Source organism: Palaemon carinicauda, chromosome 9 (genome assembly GCF_036898095.1).
Source record: "Palaemon carinicauda isolate YSFRI2023 chromosome 9, ASM3689809v2, whole genome shotgun sequence".
Taxonomy (NCBI): domain Eukaryota; kingdom Metazoa; phylum Arthropoda; class Malacostraca; order Decapoda; family Palaemonidae; genus Palaemon; species Palaemon carinicauda.
Window position 1 is genome coordinate 69,499,996 of NC_090733.1, and position 22,550 is coordinate 69,522,545.

Below are 22,550 nucleotides of genomic sequence, written 5' to 3' on the forward strand. Positions count from 1 at the left end.
AATAATATAATGTTTTTAATTGAATAATGAGTAAAATAATTACATATTCTAAATAATATAATGTTTTTAATTGAGTCAATGAGTAAAATAATTACATATTCTAAATAATATAATGTTTTTTAACTAAGTCAATGATTAAAATAATTACATATCCTAAATAATATAATGTTTTTAATTGAATAATGAGTAAAATAATTACATATTCTAAATAATATAATGTTTTTAATTGAGTCAATGAATAAAATAATTACATATTCTAAATAATATAATGTTTTTAATTGAGTCAATGAGTAAAATAATTACATATTCTAAATAATATAATGTTTTTTAACTAAGTCAATGATTAAAATAATTACATATTCTAAATAATATAATGTTTTTAATTGAGTCAATGAGTAAAATAATTACTTGCGCAAACGATTTTATTGTATCTCACTATATTCGGTCAATATATATTCCCGTAAAAGTTAACTGCATAGTAATAAAATACAATAATAACAAGTGTACGAATGCCGTGCATATTGCAAGTAATATACACGATCTCTCGTGGAGATAGACTACAGGGTACAATGAATATATGATACACGAATCTTATATTTTTTTTTTTCAACTAGTTATCTCGATTTATTCATTTCTGACCATTATCATTGATGGAACCACCAGTTTATGAGTCTCTTTTACAAAACAATTATGATGGATGCCAGTAAGAACAGGGATTTTTGGATTAGTAAACAAAAATAACTACCCTACCGATTTGCACTATTGATAATGGTCAGGAAAAAAAAAACTAATATACGAGATAAAAAAGAAGGAAAACATTGTTCATGTATTTGACGTGATATTAAAGTATCATTTAATTGCCTATTTTTTAAATCACTTCCCTCAATAATTCATGTTTGTTCCGCTGTGGGTCACTTCATTTGCATTTGAAATTTATTAAACATCCTCCGCATGTTCGTATGTACCTAACAAGCGGTAGGCCTATATGGTTGATATAGTTGTTGTTGTGCTGCTGAAGATTGCCTGGCCCTTGCGGCCAGGCACGGGCTCTTGCACTCTTGCAGCCCGTAGCATTAAGGTTGATATAGTTGTACGATCACGTTCATAAGTGACGACACTGTGTAGGCCTAGATTACTCTAATTATCGTTACTTTACTTTGATGGCTGCTTTTCCGGTCCCATACAGCAGGGGAACCCCACTCTCTACAGGACCTCCACTGTCGTTTTACCTTGTTCGTTCAGAGTATTTAACATTTCATATCACATATTGTTCATTTACTGTTAAATCGCCACTGTCAAAAGACTCATTAAAAAGGAAAGTCTTCATTTTCCTCTTGAAAACCTTAGTGTCTTCAATCATTCGAATATTTCGTGGGAGCTTATTATATAGTCTCGGGCCGCATATTTAAAGGCTCTAGAGCCTAAAGTAGACATATATCTAGGTTCCAACAGTTTGAAGCTATCTGTAACTATTCTCGTGTCGACACGATTTGTTGGCTGCGCAATATGTAGCAATTCTTTTAAGTATTTTGGACGCCCAGTTCTGATAACTTGGTGGGTTATTGTACATATTTTAAATTCAATTCTCGCTTCAATCGGCAGCCAGTGTAAATCGATTAGTATAGGGGTTATCCTTTCTCTAGGTGGGACACCTTTTGTCAGTCTTGCTCCTCTGTTTATTGTGTTTTGTAATTTTGTAATTTCTTAAGTTGCACTTTTGGTAAATTGTAATAGATTGAGTTGCAGTAGCCAATCCTGGTAATAACACAGTTTATCACAAGTTTCTTTACAGAATTTTCGTCCAGGTAGGCTACTTTTTTTTATAAACGCAATATTTCATAGATGATAACCAGCAGTTTTTATTACATTATTTATTTGGGCATTTAGAGGCAGGTTACATTCAAGAAATACACCTAGATCTCGAACTTTACTAGATATCGGCACCGAGTCATTATTTATGTTCATTTGAATATCACCCAAGTTTCTCACGCTGTTTCTCTTGCCCACCACCATGAATTCAGTTTTGTTCTCATTTAATTTTAGTTGTTTAAATGTCATCCATTCTCTAACACTATCAATGTTTCTGTTTAGAGTTTCAGTAGTGTCATGTATATCATTTATGGAGAAGTAAAATTGTGTGCCATCTGCAAATAGTTTGAACTTCATGCCATGCCCTTGTAGTATTTTCGATAGACCAATGGTATAGATGCAGAATAAGATTGGGCCAAGTACGCTACCCTGGGGTACCCCTCTGTTTAAGGGTTCATATGATGAATAAGAGTTTCCAATTTGTACACAGTAATTTCTACTAACCAAGTAGTCTTTTAGGTATTCGAAGGCTTGATCTTCAACGCCGATGGACCGTATATCATTTAGTAACAGTTCATGCACCACTGTATCAAAAGTAGCACTGAGATCGAGCAGTATTAAGATACCATATTTATTTTAATCCATCATTTCTAGCATATCATTTGCAACAGAGCAGATGGCTGTCTCCGTAGAGTAAAGTTCTCTGTAAGCAGATTGATTGTCGGGCAAAACTTCTATTACTTCTAAGTGATTGACTAGTTGTTCAAGAATTACATATTCAAGCACTTTTGAAACAAATGATAGATTCGAAATAGGTCTATATGAGCTTAATTCGTGGTAGTCCAGTGCATTTTTCAGAACTGGCGTGACTATAGCCATTTTCTCAGATTTAGGAAACTTACATTCATCAATGCTTGCATTTGCTATTCTCATTATTATTTCGGCTAGACTAGAAAAGTTTCTCTCTCCAATTACCTTAGATATTGGCATAGAATCGATCGCGCAGTTTGTTTTCTTTGCTCTCTTGATAATTCTGGTGATGCCATCTTGTATTATGTTGTTAAATCGTATTAAATTTGTCTGTGTGCCTAATGTATCATTAATCTGATGTTGAGTATTTACAAATGACCTGGTTATAGTTTCAATTTTGTTTTTAAAGAATACTAGAAAATTATTTGCTAGTTCCTGGTCACTGTAGGCTATCCATCAGGTAGCTTCTTTTCTTTTACATTTCTCATTATACCATTCAGGAGACATTATAACTTATTTATGTCTGTTGCTGCTTCGAGGATCTTTCTCTTATAGTATTCACTTTTTTCCTTCTTAGTAGGTAGTTATATTGACACGCAGCAGTTTTGTATTCTACCCAAGTACTTTCAGTTTTTAACCTATTCCACTTTCTTTCTTTATGTCTTTTTTCCTCTTTTTTTTTTGACCAAAGTCTCCATCAAACCAAGGAGATCGGTCTTTTACAGTTATAGTCTTTTCCATCGGTGGGCATGTCACATGGTATCATTCACTTTTACGTTAGTGATTAATTTAATTCATCTTTTTTTTTTTTTGACGTGTCTAACGGGTTTTTAACTTTTTTTTCGTTATTAAATTAATTTTCATTTCAAAACACAGTAGCCTACATTTCTTTCCCCTTTCCTTCATTTATGTTTTATGAAAATTTAATTAATTTTCTTTTCAGGAAGGTGATGTTGGTCTGTTCCGACTTAATTAAGTTTAAACTCATTGTATGCTTATTTCTTTAAATAAGGCCTGATAGCCAAGGCGTGAAGTTTGAAGGGAATGATGTCTCCCTGTAAATTAGAAACTGTAAGTCCTTTTCCCCTGTAACAGCATTAAGACACAGTCCACTTATAAAACATAGCCCACCAGGCTACGTGTTTTTTTTCTTTCTTTTTACAACAGGGTGTCTCGTCAGAGGGACTTTCAATCTATTATGGTAATTCATTGTAACGTCATATATTTCCCGAATGCATTTATAGCACACTTCGTACACTATATAACCATCGTTAACCGACTTATCTGAGAGTAAAAAAAAAAAAGATAGAAAAGTGACTGATACAATCACTCACATGGTTGACATACGTAGTACAGTCACGTTCATAAGTGGTGATACTGTGTAGGCTACTTTTATTTTCGGACAAATTGTCAACATAAAAAGCAACATCTGGCAACTACAGCAGTTCGGGCATAAGTTTCCGTGAAGGGTGTCGGGAGTTTCGAACTGATCACTCGAAAGTCCCGCCATTTAACTCCACAAACGTTATGTTAAATTGAGGTAAGATTGGAAGATCTCGCGGGCGTTGCTGCGAATGACTATGGTCCAATACGTGACGATATTGGAGCATAAAATTCAACCACCTGGTGGGGAAGGAGCAGGTGTCAGAGAAACAAAGTATTTGTTCTTTACGAATCACAAAAATCATCTTGTATTATTGCACCACGATAAAAAATATCGATGTATATGTTTAGAGCCAAGGACTCTCTAGTTTGGTGGATTACGGCAAATTATGGCCTTCAGCCGAAGTATTAAGCTTACCCTTTGATCTGAAGTAAGACTTTGACAGTTTCTCCGTCTTGTGGTCGATAAAGAAGCTTTATCAGACCCCTTATTGAATAAATAACGTAAGAATTCCCTCCCCTCTCCCAAGGACACTTTAGTTAGCGTGGGAGATCGTAGTTTTCTTCGGAGCTGTCCAGAGCTACGGTCGTCCTCTCTGCCTAAACCCCCAAACAAGTAAGTTCCAATTGTTACTCTCTCTGTCTCCGCTCCAAGCCGCGTGAAACCAGGTCGGTTCCCCCTAGTCTTTTTCCGAGTGTGAAGTGTAATTTATATGTCTGTAACATTGTGATCCCAGTGATTGGGGATTAGATTTATTTACTAAGATACGTCTGAGAACCTTGGTAGGTGTTCTACCAAGGTATCATATTGAAATTAAGTGTATTTAGTCCGATGTGGACTTTGTGCCTCACGGGCACATGTTACAGACCCCTAGGGGAGACAGTTTCATTTATCAATTAGTGTTATAGTGTGTTATTTCCTTGTTAAATGGTTATTTTTGTAATAAATTTGTAAAGTGTAATCATATTTTATTAAATCCTGGATAGTTTTGGAAGGCTAACCTCTTCAGGGTCTTGTCATCGGGCCTAGAATCATAATTTTATTAAGCCTATATGTTCTCTTTGAAATGGACATAGTGGTATACTTGTAATTTTAGAATCTGATATGTTTTTATTGAAAAAATTTAAAGGGGCAAACTATAATGATAAAAATGTTCTATTGATTATGTATGGTTTCAATTATTGTCAAGCACCCATTAAGAAACAATGTAACAACACTAGGTCTAGGCCTAATAGTATGAAATTTTATTTTTAGGTAGGCTAAGAGCCTACTTGACTTGCGTATGATAATTATCGGTGAAAATATATTGTTGTTTAACGTAATCATAAAGGATAAAATCAATAAAAACAACAATTCACTTATCAATGATCTGGTTATCTTGCTCTAGAGTAGTGAGTGCATCGGGGTCGTCCTTTTCTATAGGCCTATACTTTTTGTCTGACTTACATTTAATTTACAGCTAATTTCGATGGGGGAAGATACTGTTTTTTAGCATTTCTTTCATGACTCTCCGCATAGCTATTAAAGTTTCCTGTAGGCTATGAATATCAACAAGTGTTCTAACATAAGATTCTTCTTTTCCTTGTTTTTGAAGGGCTTTCATTACTGCCGATGTTTTGACAAATCAAAAGCTTTCTCGTAGTGTATAAATGCCATGCATAAGGGTTTCTCATACTCTGTTGATTCCATTAACTGGTTGATTATATGGGCATGCTCAGTTATTATTATTATTATTATTATTATTATTATTATTATTATTATCATTATTATTATTGGGATACCCCATAGGGGAATACTATTGTTTTTGGTAGTATTATTATCATTCTTACCGCGCGTTTTTTTTTTTTCGCTAGAAATCTGAAATAATTATCATAGGTAGTCTATGGTAAGAATATGCCATAGACTGAGTTTAAGTGACCTTGACCTACTTTTCAAGGTCACAGGGGCTTTTAAAGGCGAAATTTGTAAAATTTGAAATTGCCATTAGGCCTAAAGTATAAGCCGTATGGCTAAGGGCCTTATGGATAATGATACAGAGGTAAATCCCCAGATATTGCCCTACTTTAATGCAAGTAGGTCAAGGACAAGGTCGCTAATGGCCAAACTGGCTCAAAACAGGTTTGTTTCCGAGATCTCAAAAACTGGAAGGGCCAGAGCCCTGATCTTAATGGCATATTATGCCCTATATATTTATCTAAGGTTAGCTTAACTTTTGTAGCGACTGCTTAATTACTTTTTTTAACATAGATTTTTAACTATTTTTGACATTGCAGAAATCATGACTTTGGCAATTTCTCCATGAAATACTGGTTTTTGGTCATAGCATGCTATAGTAAACTACCCCAAACATATGCATAAAACCTCCAAATCAAATGTCAAATTTGACCTTGACCCTCATTTTCAAGGTCATATGGCTATTTCATGGAAAAAATTTGACGTGGGCTAAAAGTGATGTTTTGTTGTCACCCCCCCCCCCACCCCCATTCGCACATGCTCTTTCAGAATATGGGGTCACATTTAACCCGTGACCTTCACATGACCTTGTAAGTGCCCATTGTCTTCAAGTTCAAAAGTCAATTTCTCTATATTTGTAATTTTTGCCTATGTTTTACCTCCATATATCTGCTATTATACAGATAAATTGCTTTAGAATAGTTTGTTAACATAACTCAAAATTTAATCAAGGCGTCATTAGGCCAATAAACCATTACGCAATATCTTTTACTGATTGACGAAAGCATTTCCACACCTATTTTGCAGGGGAATCCTCCGCCACTGGCTTTAGCCAGTTACAGTCTAGTTATTATTATTATTATTATTATTATTATTATTATTATTACAAGGTAAGCTATAACCGTAGTTTGAAAAGCAAGATGCTATAAGCACAAAGGCTCCAACAGGAAAAAATAGCAGTGAGGAAAGGAAACAAGGAAATAAACAAACTGCCAGAGAAGAAATAAACAATCAAAACAAAATATTTTAAGAACAGTAACAACATTAAATTAAATCTTTCATATATAAACTATAAAATCTTAAAAAAAAAAAGACAAGAGGAAGTGGAATAAGATGCTAAAGTGTACCCTCAAGCAAGAGAATTCTAATCCAAGACAGTGAAAGGCCATGGTGCAGAGGCTATGGCACTACCCATGACTAGAAAACAATGGTTTAATTCTGGAGCGTTGTTTTCTCAGAAGACCTGCTTACCATAGCTAAAGAGTCTTTTCTATCCTTACCAAGAGGAAAGTAGCCACTGAACAATTATAGTGCAGTAGTTAACCCCTTGAGTGAAGAATTGTTTGGTAATCTCAGTGTTTTCATGTGTATGAGGACAGAGTAGAATGTGAAAAGAATAGGAAAGACTATTTGGTGTATGTGTAAGCAATGACAAAATGACCCGTAACTAGAGAGAGGGATCCAGTGTAGTACTGTTTGGCCAGTCAAAGGACCAAAGAACTCTCTAGCAGTAGTATCTCAACGGGTGGTTGGTGCCCTGGCCAGCCTGCTACCTTCTAAAGCCTGCCTGCTCTTTTGGTTGATTAAAGTCTAGCTGTCTTTCTATTCGGCCTAATATGACTTTGTAAATATTTCATATATTACAGAGAGTAAAATTTTTGGGCGGTAATGTTTCAGGACTTTTGTGTCTCCCTTTTTGTGAACTAGTATAATGATAAAGTTTTCCAAGCTGAAGGTATAGAGTATTCTTACAGACATTTGATGTAGAGTTCAGCAAATTTATTACTACAAAATCTCCTCCATCTATTATCAAATCAATTGTTAGGCCATTGTGGAGAATTGTTTTATTCTTTATTATTGTTGAGTGTGGAACTTGTTGTTCTGGGAATGTCTCCCTACAACATACAGCAATGATCAAAGAAATACTAACTCTCAAGGGAACAAACACCCTGGTAATAACTTTGGTGATGCAGTTCAAAAACCTTCACTCTAAATAGAAAAGTGTTCTCTGTCTAGAGGCCTAACAACTCCACACGTGAAATAGGGTGATTTGATGGCCCAATTAGCTTTGTCAATTCTAAAGCTATCCCACTCTAAGGCATTGTTTTGGCACCATCCCAGGGACCCCAGTGAGATGCTGGACAGGAGGTTTACTTTATGAATAGAGAAAATGGCAATGGAGGGTAGCAGGGATGTATAAAAGGAAAGTTAGATAGAAGGATTTTTACCTTCAAAACAATGAGAATGCATACCAAGTCACTTGCTAACACACTAGTACCCTTAATTTATTTAGACTTACTCCTCTCAATTTCTCGGGTATGCTGTCCCGAGATTAACTATTTATATCATAAACATAATTAATCAAAGGGAGTAGAAATACGAAGAGCTATATTTACCTAATCTAAGTACTTTATTAAAAAATCCCAGTGTTCAATGTTCAATCGGAGATCTTAACATTGGTAAATAATTAAAACCAATCAAGAATTGCAAAATAGTAATCAGAATATTGTAGCTCTAGACTTGAGGTTTTCTGCAATGGCAAATCATCAAAAGTAAGGTCGGACACGTAGTCCTGTGACCTCGAAACTTGACTAGTCTCTAAAAGAAAAAAATGCACACACAAATTTCTATAACAATTCCCACATATTCAGCCCGAATTACGTAAAAAGCCAGCAGTACCAAATAACGTTAAAATCTAAAATTCTAACCCTAGTCTAAGAATGGTGAAAATTTACCGTGGTCCCTCGTTCATCTGAACTCCTTCCTAGCACTTGATGACGTAGTCTTTGCCCACAAAATGGCCATTAAGTAGCTTGTTTGAAGGAATAATTCAAGAGAGTAATTAGCAAAGGGCTCGTGCGTTGGGCAAACATTCTAAACTATTCAGACCTAAACTGGCACAGCACTGCTTATAAACCAGCAGTACTAAAATTATACTCAAAACCAGTATAATGATTCATCTCGACACCCGTAGGTTAAGAAATGAACCAACATACGCAGGTGCACGGTCATTATCGGGGCCGGATTTAGGAGGGGGAATGGGGCAAAGAGGGCACCTGCCCAGGGACCTCCACATTTTAGGGGGCCTCAAAAAAAGGACCCAGGCTTAAATAATTTTTAATTTCAGTAAATATATAAGGAATAAAAGTTTTTATGTCAGGAATAAAACAAAATTGTGGATATTTATGATTGATCTTTTTTCATCACGGAAAACTACAGTAAAACCAAAGTAAAAAACGTGATATTATTAGAAATTTAGGCTATGTTTACAGTAACCCCTAAAATTATCTCCTATCTACAGGACAATCAGAACAGGGAACTGCTGCAAAAACACCAGCTCATTATTCACCTGGAGGATATGGCCAGAATGATGTCTCTGATCTGAAGACTGATTCATCTTCATTGTCAAAGCAAGTGAACCAACAAACGACTACACAACTCAATGATATCGGTTTATGGCTAGAAAAGTTGACAAAAGAATTCGTTGATTATTGGGCTGTGAAAGGAGCTGAGGATCTGCAATACAGTGATGCCAAAATATTGTATGCTAAATCAGCGACACAAACATGTAAAAAGGATACACACAATATCAGTCGTAAATGCACACCAACCCTGTTCGAGCGAAAGAATCGAAATGGGGAGGTTGTGAAGTGTTCATGGCTCTGTTTCTCCCCAACAAACTAGAAAATCTGTTTTTTTTTTTTTTTTTTTTTTTTTTTTTTTTTTTTTTTTGTAAATTGATGGGTGCTACGAAATCTCAATTCACAGTTGATGGATTCTGTGACTGAAATCATGCTAGTAATCGACTTGTTGACCATGAACAATCCAAAGACCACCTTCAAGCAGTTTTATCAGCAGCAACTCGTGCAGTGGGAGCTGGAAGTATAGACTCTAAATTTGAGTTGCAAGTGAATCAAATTGAACAATAATGGCAAAGTGTTATAAAGAGACTAGTGAGTGGGCTGAAATTTGCATGTGAACACGGCCTAGCTCTTCGTGGGGATGATGAAAAAATTGGATCTCCTCATAATGGAAACTATGTAGGATTATCAGAACTTCTGGCTGAGTATGATGATTTCCTCAGGCAACACATCCAGAAACATGCAAATTGTGGCAGTGGTCATACAAATTATTTGTCTTCAACCATCTGTGAAGAATTAGTCAGCCTAATGGGTAATGAAGTTTTAAATGAAATCATTTCACACATAAAATTGTCAAAATACTACTCAATTTTTCTTGATTCCACACCAGATGAAGGCCACGTTGATCAACTAAGTCTGATTTTGAGATACATGGAGCATGACACCCCTGTAGAGAGATTTGTGAAGTTTTTGTCAAACCAAGGACACAAGTTTCAAGAAATGTTTGGAGGATTAAAAAAGTTTCTTGAAGATAATGACATTGACATTCAAAATCGTCATGGTCAGTCATATGATAACGCCTCTGCTATGAGTGGGAGATATAGTGGCCTGCAAGCCAAAGTGGCAGCTGAAAATCCTCATGCAGTTTGGATACCCTGTTTTGGTCATTCACTGAACCTTGTTGGAAAAGCTGCAGCTGAATGTTGTCAGGAAGCTCTCACATTTTTCAGTTTTCTGGTGGCAGTTTATGTGTTTTTCACAGCTTCTACACATCGGTATGCAATACTCACAGACCTACTGGAAACTGTTGAATCTGGTCCAGTATCGGTGCCAAAGAGGGTTTCTACAACACGATGGTCCTGTCAAGCAGATGCCGTGAAAGTACTTATTCAAGGATATCACCCAATCTGTGAAGCTCTTGCCAAAATAGAAAGTGATGAAAATGAGCTAGCCAAAGCATGGTATGAGGCCAATGGACTCCATGACAAGATGCTCAAATTAGAGACTGCCATTTATGTTGTTTTTTGGCATGACATTCTTGGTCGAGTTGATGCTACAAGTAACACACTGCAAGACCCAAAACTTGATCTGAACACAGCAGTAGCAGTGTTGAAGTCCTTGGAATGTTTTGTACGTGAAAAGCTAGAGTGCTTTCATGTTTATGAGAAAAAGGGATAGGACTTATCTGGAACCGATGAATATTCTCCACCACGCATTCGTCACCACAATGTGCGCCTGAATCCGTTTGATTATGAACAATCTGAGGAAGTAACTCTTTCTCACTCTGGAAAGTTTCGTGTTGATAATTTTCTTCCAGTAATTGATTAGTTTTTGAGTTCCCTTAATCAACGTTTGAAGGCCTACGAGAACACCTGTTACCTTTTCGGTTTCTCATCTGGACTGAAATCACTGAGCTGTACTGAAATAGAAGTAGCTGCAGTAAAATTAGTTTGTGAATATAAAGATGATCTGGATCAATCACTTGGTGTTGAACTTGTACAGTTTGCAGCTTTTTTCACTCAGTTTCTGGATGATTATGTTAAGACTGATAGCTTTGGGAAGGAACATTTCCTTTACAAATTGCTGCTAGACAAGAAAGTTGCAGATAGTTTTCCTAATGTTGAGATATTACTACGGATGTACTTGGTGCTTATGGTCACAAATTGCTCCGGAGAACGTTCATTCAGCAAAATGAAGTATATAAAAAACAGACTTCGTACTACAAGGCATCATGATCGACTCAGTCACCTGGCTTTGATGAGCATTGAGTATGACATCCTCAGAGACACTGACTTTGACATAATGATCACCAAATTTGCAAGGGCTGTCTCGTAAAGTGTCTGGTCTGTAAATACAGATACCGCTATAGTTTTTCTATTCTACGAAGAAACTTTAGTTTTGATTTTAAGATTGGCGGCACTGAGTATGGGTCATGCTTCCTAATCACCTTCGAAAAATGGTCAGTTTGTACAGTCAGGTGTGAAGAATCCTGATGAGTGAAGGCAAACTAACATATTTAGATTTATGGTAATAAAACATATGCTATTTATTTGAAATTGCTTTTCAAAATCTTTCTATACTCGAGTGTATGGAGCCAGGAGAGGTCATTTTGCACACATGATTAAGATTAAGATGACCAAAATTCATTACTGACAGGACCGGCAATGATGATTTCCCGGTGGAGCTTACAGCGGCGCCGCCCCCCCCCCCCCTCCGGTGAGGCTTGCTTCGCTCGCCACGCCCTCAAGCAGGGTGGGCCTCTACACATAGATTGCCCAGGGGTCTCCACATGCCTAAATCCGGCCCTGGTCATTATCTTGCGTTTCTATGCAGTGACGTCACGAACATAGTGTTTTGTCAACAAGTTCATTTGAGCGCAGTTCTCCCGTGATCAATAAAAGAAAACGTAAAGTATGGAAGGGAATACTTCAAGGGTAACTACTATATTGGGAGCGAGATCAAAATGCAAAAGGAAAGAAGAAGAGTGAAGAAAATTCTTAACACCCATCTTCTGCTGCTTTGCCTCTTTATATGCCTTTTAATGCTCTCTTTACTTCTCCTACTGTTATGTTTGGTACTGGCTATGGTCTCTCTCTCTCTCTCTCTCTCTCTCTGTATATATATATATATATATATATATATATATATATATATATATATATATATATATATATATATATATATATATATATATATATATATATATATATATATCATGCATACATATTGTGGAGATGTTGAGTGGGAACTTGTTCCGGGAAAAACTCCCTACACCATATAAGCAAAGATCAGTAGGGGCAGGGGAAGCACTAACACTTAAGGTACAACACCCTGGTAACGACTTTGATGATTTAATTCACATGCCTTCACTCTAAATGTAAAACTGTATTCTGTTCAGAGGCCTGAAAACTACACACGTGAAATAAAAGTAATTTTAAGGCCTGACTTAGCTTTGCCAGGTTTAAAGCTATTCCACTCTTAGGCTCTGTTTCGGCTCTATCCCAGGGACCCCAGTGGGATGCTGGGCAGGAATTTTACGTGATGAAATTATTGAGACAATGGCAATGGAGGGAGCAGTGATGTATTGTAGCAAATTCAAAGTTAAAGATAAGGATTTTTACCTTTAGAGCATATAATGAATATAAAGTCACTCGCTAACACATTATTAGTCTTAAGGTATTTAGAATTGCTCCTTTTGATATATCGAGTGTACTGTCACGAGACTGAATATTCATGTTGGACATAATAAAGAAGAGAGTAGTAATACGAAAGGGTGTAATTACCTTAATCTTGCTATTTTATTACATAAAAGTTACATGGTTAAAACGGACATCTTAACAGTGGTAAAAGAGGTTAAACAAGCACGAAACGAAATAAAAGAAATGCAAAATATGCGTGACTCGAGGTTTGTTACAATAGCAAATGATTACAATGGGGTCGGTCACGTGGTCTTATGACCCAGGACTGGATTAGTCTCTAAACCACAAATTTATACACACAATCCCATACACTCAGCCAAATTTATGTAAAAGCCAGTTAAAACTAAATCGAGTAAAACGAAGAACTAATCTAGTCTAAAAGGTGGTGTAATAATTCTTCAAACTTCTTAATTACTTCAGTTTATTTTGTATTCGTTCTAATTGGTTATGGAAAGACGAGTGCTTGGCAAGAGATGTATTCTCTAGTTCACTGAGGCAGACAGTCAGACACTGATTTGAAATTCAACGGCCCCACCGCCGTAGGCATGATGTAATGAAGATGTCACAATAATAACTGTAAATGGAGTTTATTATAATTTAAACTAGACTAAAGTAATATACAATAATTTAATTGCTCCTTTCTAAATGAAAACACAAAATAAAAAAATTATAATGGAAGAATAACCTTGGAAATCATTGCAATGAGCACACACCATATTATCTCTAATATTCATCATAACAGAGTTTCAATTTTTAGCTGAGTGCCTGATGGGAGGCACATCTGTTACAGGAATATCACAGGCGACCCTAGTAGTTGGTACATTTATGTTATTGTAGGCGTAGCATTGGAAGGGGACCCAGCAGCAATATAAGGTTGCACTATTTGTTAGTGAGCAGGTAATTCATTATAGGATGATGCACAACTGGACTCATTGTTGTTGCTTTTTTTTCCCGAACCTATAATTGACAATAGATGGTTACAGTGTCGTTTCCATATGACATCTAATTCCTGGACAATTATACCATGAAACCATTTCGGACCATCTCTCAAGTTAGGTGCCAGAACTTTTTCACCTACCTCAAATTTATTTATTTGTTTGAATTCTCAAGATGGTTTATCAGCAGCATATTTAGAGTTTTGTGAAGTATAAGAGACAGACCATAGTCGAGTGATGCTTTATTTCCGAGACGGGTCGAATACATTGACCTGTGCGGACGGAATTGTAGTGAACTTCGAACAGGTGAGAAATGGGGGCATTTGTGTTTTCTTACATTGATTTTATGCTTAATATAAAAGCCCATGCTTGACATATAACAGTGAGTCTTACATAAAAATGAAGGGCAGGTGATTCTGCGCCTAAATGCATAAACAATATTTACAGGGTATTTACACAGAATATGTATAAAGGTAAAAAGAGTGCTACAAACGTTGTAGGACGTTGTCCTTATAACTAATTCCCCCCAAGACAATTATTAAAAAGGGAAAATTTTTTAATGATTGTATGAAAAAGACATAAATGGGTCAACATAAATATGCATTTTAATCTCTGTAGCGAGACGGGGGTTGCAGGCGGCCCCTTCGTCGGGACACTAGGGCTGAAGGGCCGTTACACTCTCCCCTAGTGGGGAGAACCATGGGGTTTGACTGCTGGTTGTGGTTTCTTTGAACCACGTCTGGTTGGGCTTTTTGCATCTTCTATTTGTTTGTTCTGGGGAGGCACTCGTGGGCGCCGACCTTGCTGCTCGTGTACGTCGATGCTGCTTTCTATATGAGGAGGCTTTAATCTATCCAAGGTCAGCCATAGTCTTCTGCTCCGTGGACCATGATTTTAAATGCCTTCTTCGTTCTCTCCAGCATGCGATAGGGCCCTTTGTAAGGACGTGAGAGCGGGGGACCGGTGACCGTCCTGTCTGATGAAGACGTAGCGGCAGGTGTCCAGCGAGGTAGGCCTGAAATGCTTTGTCCTATCCGCGTACGTTTTGTGGCAGGGTGTGAATTTTCCTGCCCTTTCCTGTAGCTGGGCAAGGCTGACATCTTCGTTGTCTGGATTGGAGGGGAAGAACTTGCCAGGGACCACCAGTGTCTCCCCAATCGACTTTTTCTGCCGAAGAGGCGTCGACGTTAGCTTTTGGGGTCGTTCGAAGACCGAGGACCCAAGGAAGTTGCTTGACCCAATGCTCGTCTGTGCATCGGGCCATTAAGGCTGCCTTCAGGGACTGGTGGCTTCTTTCAACCATACTGTTGGCCGCAGGGTTGTAGGCCATTGTGCTGTGCAGTTTGGTCCCCATCAGGCAGGCGAGGGATGCCCACAGGTCCGAGATGAAAGCGGGACCTCTGTCGGTTGTCGTGTCATCCAGAACCCCGAAACGGCTGATCCAGGTAGAGAGAAGGGCCTGGGCACAGGCATCCGATGATACTTCGGTCAAGGGAGTCGCCTCTGGCCACCTTGTTGAACAGTCGATGATTGTGAAGAGGTACCTGGTGTCGCCTGAGGGTGGTAAGGGCCCCAAGATGTCGTTGTGTATGTGTCCGAACCGTCTTTTGGGTTGAGGGAAACTGCCGACTCCTGACTCAGTGTGATGGCCAACATTGCTGGTTTTGCAGGCTGTGCATGCACGTTCCCACTCGCGTGCGTCCTTCCTGATCCCTGGCCACACAAACTTGTTGGTCATCAGCATAGTGGTAGTCCTTGACGAGAGGTGCGAGAGGTCATAGATGACATCAAATACCAGTCTTCGTCTCGATGGAGGGATGAAAGGTCGAGGGCGGCCTGTGCTGGTATCACAGAGTAGAGTGGGGCCGTTAGGACATAACTTGACATCCTCCCATTGAAGGGAGGTCGAAGAGGACCTTGAGTCTGCTGTGGCGGAGTTGACCATTTGTTCCTGGGTGATGTCCTCGTAGTACGCCCCAATGCTGATGGAGTTTATACTGATTCTTGTCAGAGCGTCGACCACCAGATTCTTTCTCTGGGATGTAGCTGATCGTACAACCGAACTCGGGAGATGGCATCCAGATGTTGTTGCTGTTGGGCGGATCATGCGTCCCTAGGCTTGGTGAAAGCGTGGACCAGAGGCTGGTGGTCTGTCTGGATTGGGAATGAGGTTCCCTCCAGCAAGTATTTGAAATGTCTGGCAGTGTACCACACTGCCAGAAGCTCGTGGTCGGGAGTGCTGTAGCGAGTCTTGGGTGGTTTTAACGTCTTGCTGAAGCAGGCGAGTGCTTGGGACACGTCGTTGATCACCTGCTCCAGGATGGCACTGCATGCAATGTTACTGGCGTCTGTAGTTAACCTCAGGGGGGCCTCGGGTCCTGGTAGGCCAGCGTTGTGGCCTTGCAGAGGGCAATCTTTGTTTGCGTGAAGGCTTCTTGTTGAGTGGGACCCCACTGTAGCTTCTTTAGTTTCCCCTTCAGGACCTTGAGAAAGGGGTCATCACGCCGGCGATGTTGGGTAGGAACCTCCGGCAATAGTTTGCCATGCTGATGAATTCCTGGAGGGACTTCACAGAGGTTGGCGTCGGGAGCTTGTTTATGGAATCTACCTTCGACATCACGGGGCGCACGCCCCTTTTTGAGAGTTCGTGCCCCAGGAGCCCCACCTTCTCAGCCCTGAAAGTGCATTTGTCGAAGCGTACCACGTGGCCATTCTCCTGCAGTTGCTTCAGAACCGTCCTCACGTGCGCCAGGTGTTCCTCCTGCGTCTTGGAGAACATGAGGATGTCATTGACGTAGACAGTGCAGAGGGGAAGGTCCCCCAAAATGCTGTCCATCAGACGCTGGAAAGTCGCCCCAGCGTTTCTCAGGCCAAACGTCGAGTAGGAGAAGACGTAGGACCCGAAGGGGGTGATGATGGCCCTCTTTGGGATGTCGTCGGGGTGCACAGGGATTTTAAAATAGGACTTTAAGAGGTCCATCTTGGAGAAAATAATAGTCCCGTGGAGGGCTCCAGTGAGATCCTGCATGTTGGGCAATGGGTAGTGGTCAGGTATCGTGGTCAGATTGAGGCGTCTATAATCACCGCAGGGCTTCCAACTCCCATCATGTTTCTTGACCATATGCAGTGGAGAGGCCCAAGGGCTGGGGGCCTTTTAGCAGATTTCCATGTGCCCCGTCTCATGGAAGGCATGCTTGGCGTCCTGAAGCTTCTACGGAGGGAGGTGTCAGAACCTGCAGTAGGTTAGGGCGCCAGTCGTAGAGATATGGTGGAATATCCCATGTTTGGCGTGGACACCCTCCAGTTGTCGGAGCTCGGGTTTGAAATCCTCCAGGAATTCCTGCAGCAGGCAGCCATATTTGTGGGGCATGACTGAGCACACCCTGGGGAGGCTGGGCCCACTGGATAGATGGTGGGACCGGTAGGTCCGTGGTCCACTAGTCGTTTGCGACGCACGTCTACCAGCAGTCCATGGTGAGAGAGGAAGTCGGCGCCCAGGAGGGGCCCCTTGACGTCTGCGATCAGGAAACGCCAGCTGTAGTTCCGGCCCATGATGGATATCTCCAGTGTCCTTGTCCCATAACAGGTGATGGGGCTGTCATTCATGGCAACCAAAGCAGCCCTGTCGTCTGATGGGAAGCTGTGGTCGAACTTCAGGGGTGGGATCGTTGACACTGTAGCACCGGTATCCACCAGGAACCTTTTTCCTGAGTTGACGTCGAGGAGGTAGAAGCCCGTGTGATCGGGCCTCACCTACTCCACGGTTGCTTGTAGGCGTGGTCGCCCACCTACTTTTTTGGATGGGCACATGAATGAACACACTTCCGCGCCCCTTTCCCCCATACTCGGTGGAAGTAGCATCATCTGGGAAGCTTGGGGCCCTTATGGTAGTGGTCCTCTTGTCGTTGCCCTTGCTCCTGTTGGTGTCGTTGCTGCTGTCGGTGCGGTGGGGGCCGTGGGCAGGAGTACTTGTATCTTGGATTGCGTTGATCCCTACATCATCTGGCTCCGGTATGTACTCATCTGTCTCCTCCATGATGGCGTTGATGGAGGTGGTGATGTCGTATCTGGCAGCCCGGGTGCCAGGTGGAGTTTGTCGGCCTTTGTGACCAACAATGACATTTCCAGGTCCTCGGCACCCTCCAGCTGGGCACAGATGCTTCGGGGAAGACGACAGAGGAAGATCTCCCTTGATAGGCTTATCTCGCTGGACTGCCCGTCGCTGTCGAGCTTGTTCAGCTAGAGGAGGTCCAACAGTTCGTCCCAGGCTGCTGAGGGGAGGATGTCACTGAGGGGCATTGTCATTAGGTCGAGGGCACGCTGGGCCCTCAGGGGTACCGGGAGATCATAGACCACCGTTAATTTATTTTTAAGGTCGCTGTACCTCATGGGTCCCGGCCTCTGTTTCAGCCAGGAGGAGATTCTTTTGAAGGCTTCCGGTGTCAGCATTACCATCACAATATCAGATTTTTTCAATTCGTCAGTGATGTTTGCCAACCTGAAGTGGGACTCTGCATGCTGAAACCATACCGTTGCTGCGTCCAGTGTGAATGGAGGCAGCTGTAACTTCTGTCCCATCGACATTTGTGTGGCCGTTTGTGTTGTTTGCGTGACTACTGCACCGTGCCCTTTGGTTGTGAGGGGCGAGGTACTATTGACTTCTGAATCTCTCATCTGACCTCACACACCGAAACTCAGTTGTGAGTCGTATTTAGTCCGCTAATGGAGTAGAAATTCCAAGCAGCCGAGTAGTTGCTAATTGCTGTGGCAAAAAACTGCGTTTGGAAACGCCAGAATGCAAAATGATTTACGGAGTAATGAGTCCATTAGTGACGTTAGGGTATGTGGAGTTGCGAGCCCAAACGATTTGTCGAAATCGCCGTCATAAGTCCGTTAGAGGAAACTCCGTAGCAAAATTTTGCTAACGCCAAAACGCAAAATAACTTGCGCCGTGATGAGTCCATCAATGGCGTTGAGGTGAATGGAGTCGCGAGCCCAAACGATTTCTTTGGAAATCGCCGTTGTAAATCCATTAAGGGAAAACTCCGGGGTCACCAGTTGTGAATTATAAGAGACAGACCATAGTCGAGTGATGCTTTATTTCCGAGATGGAATTGTTGTTACCTGGGTAGGTGACCGTCCGACCGCGAACATGTGAGAAATGCAGGGCATTTGTGTTTTCTTGCATTGATTTTATGGTTAATATAAAACCCACGCTTGACATATAACAGTGAATCTTATATAAGAATGAAGGGCAGGTGATTCTGCGCCTAAGTGCATAAACAATATTTACAGGATATTTACACAGAATTTGTACAAAGGTAAAAAGAGTGCTACAAGCATTGCAGGACGTTATCCTTACAGTTTATTCTATATTTGACCAATACAAACTTTCTATTATTAAAGGACACTGATAGGGGAATGTTAGTAACAGAATGTGGAACATTACGATAATGGAATCAGACTTGAGCCAAGCGTGCTTTGAATGATTCACCACTTTGATTTTTCTTAAGCAAATCTTTTACAACCCTTAACCCCCTCTCTGCTTGACCATTACTTGACAGTGAATAGGGAGGAGGAGTTATATGAATAATGTCATTGTTCTCCAGAAACTGTTTAAATTTACTGTTGGTGAAACACGAAGCATCATCTGATACGAGTGTGTCACACAATCCATTATGTGAAAACACCAAACGCAAAGTGTCAATTGTTTCATTTGCACTCGTACTATGCATTATTTCCACTTCTATATACTTACTAAGTGCATCCTCAATAATAAGACATGTATGAGATTCATAGAATAAATCATCTATATGAACACGAGACCAAGGCCTCGGTGGAGTAGGCCATAGTATATGTTAATTCTTACTTGGTCTTACTTGAACAGACTGACACAACTCACAATTTATAACCAGCCTTTCAACATCATGATCAATGTTAGGGTACCAGATAAGAGAGCGCACTAAAGACTTCATACTACATATTCCTGGATGGCCTACATGAAATCCCTCTAATACCATTTGCCGTACAGAATGAGGAATTGAAACACAATTCTGATACAGAATACAGCCTTTCATAATAGACATACACTTCAGAACGTTCTTATATGGCAACAAGTTAAACTTAGCATTGATAGGAACACCATATTCTATACAATGTTTCAATTCAGATAAACTTTCATTCTTATCTGTCCCCTTTTGAATTTCAACACAGGTTATATTCATATCCGACAGGGAATTTACAGTAAAGATTAGTTCATATGGCTCACAATCATGACCATATTCAGGTAGATACAGTCTACTTAAACAATCACTGTTAACATTATCTGTGATTTTTGAATATTCAAAACAATAATTAAACTGAGCTAGTTTTAATACCAACTCTGTAACCTAGCAGAACATGTGAAAGGTACGCCTGCTTTATGGGAGAAAAGTTTACGCAAAGGTTGTTGATCATTCCTAACAATGAATTTTGGACCAAGAAAAAATTAACTGAATTTTTCACACCCAAACACCACAGACAATGCTTCTCTTTCCAGATTTGAGTAATTACGTTCCGCATTGTTCAGAGTACGTGATGCAAATTTTACAGGCAGCCACTGCGAGTACATATCTTTCCGTTGCATTAGTACAGCAGCAATCCCACATTCTGAACTGTCTGTTTCCAACAAGGTTTCATAACCTGGATTATACAACTGTAGAACCCTGTGAGATATGAATAATACCTTAACAGTATCAAAGCACTTCTGCTGTTCTTGATTCCATACAAATCTTGCTTTTTTTATGCAATAATCTATACAATGAGGCAAACTCATCAGTGAAATTATGAAGAAACTGTTTATAATAGTTACAAAGTCCCAAGAATGCTTGCAATGGTTTTAACTCTTTGGGTGCAGGTACTGCAGGAGCATAAACAATGGAACGAACTTTTCCTGGGTCGGTAGGCACCCCCATACTATTGAAAATATGCCCTAAACAATGCACCTCATCTGTAAAAAGGGAATATTTATTGTTACGAACTTTGATACCAGCATCCTGAAGAGTATTTACTACTCTCCTCAAGGTAACAGTATGCTCATCAACATTAGGAGGCAAATTAAGTAGATCATCCCGGTAAATAATCAAATAATTAATGTCATTCAGTAACTGTAACATAAATGATTGGAATATACCGGGACTATCCTGTAAGCCAAATGGGAGATAATTGTATAGATACAACCCTCCACAAGTGTTAATTGTTGTATATTTCTTAGATTCTTCATCTAATGGCAACTGTAAAAATGCATGCAGCAAATCAATTTTAGAGAAAACTGTTGCAGAGCCAACTTGTGCAATGACCTCGTCAATAGAAGATAATGGAGTCTGTACTGGATCAAGGAATTTATTCACAGTAACTGAAAAATCCTCACATATTCGAATGTGATTCTCATCCTTCATAACATTAACACATTATCTGTGGGTGACGCCCAATCACTGGAATATATCTTAGATATCTTACCACTAGCAATAAACCTGTCAAGCTCTTCTTTTACCTTACTTCGTAAACGCAATGGAACAGGTCAAGCTCTTGCAAAAATTGGCCTTGCATCAGACTTGACATTTAAAGAGACAGTATGTTTTACGTCAGACTGAAATTCATCACCTAAATATGTTTTGAATTCAGACAAAATTCTATTCCTGACGTTATCATATTTACTCACATTTACATTATTTATCTTATCAGAATGTTGCATAACATCAGGTAACAAGTTTAATATCCATCTTTCGACATAAATCCCTACCTAACAGATTAACATTATTGGAATTTACAATTAAGAATTTGTGTTTCAACATTTTGGGACCATAAGTCACATTTACATAAGTTTCTCCACATAAATTTATAGCATTCCCACTGTACCCACAAACACGGTGCTTAGTTGGAGGAATAACAACACCTGCTCTGGCTGAATCACTTTGACATATTGTAAAAACATGACTTCCACTATCCATTTCGAAATCGCCTTTCTGATTGTTGATAAAGCATTTCATATGGTGAATCAGACATAGGCACAGTGGAGTTTATTCTAAAAATAGAATTTACTCTTCGCTGAGAGAATTCACAGCTGTCTTCTATGTCACTAACATCCGTCTGGTCCCAGTGTGCCATCCCCTTATGCTGCGTTGTCACATCTCCCTCGGTCGTAGCTGCATCCCTCAGAGTTGCTTCAGAGACCGCATGTGATGACTTTGCAATGGATTTGCAACAACTAGCAAGGTGACCAGTTTTCTATGTCACAGAAAAATCAATGCTTTTAAACAAAAGCTAAATAGTAAAGTAAATGCGCAGGAAGTAGGGCGGATATTGTCGACGTATGACTTCGTCTCCCTGATTCATGGGTTTTGTGGGAAGCAGTTCGAGCCGCTTTCAATATTGCTGGGTATTTGCTGACCCAAGCACACGTGTACTGAATCTGTTTCCATATCAACAGGTACACCGGGGAGAGGGGACGCAGAGTGAGAACCAGTATTGTGCCGTTACATCACCTGCCACTGCTACCCTTAGGCGAGAGAAGCCCTCAAACCCCCAAGAAATGTAGGGGAAATAAGAACGCCCCAATTATATGAGTAGAAGCCAGTTAAGTTCGAGTCCTACTCGTGAGTGGGCAACCCTCACGAGGCCC

The 22,550-nt window shown here is 39.9% G+C and overlaps 1 protein-coding gene and 1 pseudogene across 2 annotated transcripts in view; one reads left to right on the forward strand and one right to left on the reverse strand.

The window, feature by feature from the left end:
* The window catches only part of p115 (General vesicular transport factor p115), a 764,785-nt gene that overhangs the window by 525,736 nt on the left and 216,499 nt on the right, over nucleotides 1–22,550 (reverse strand). The gene's annotated exons all lie outside the window — the stretch shown is intronic.
* Nucleotides 10,624–11,592, forward strand: LOC137647329 (uncharacterized; annotated as a pseudogene).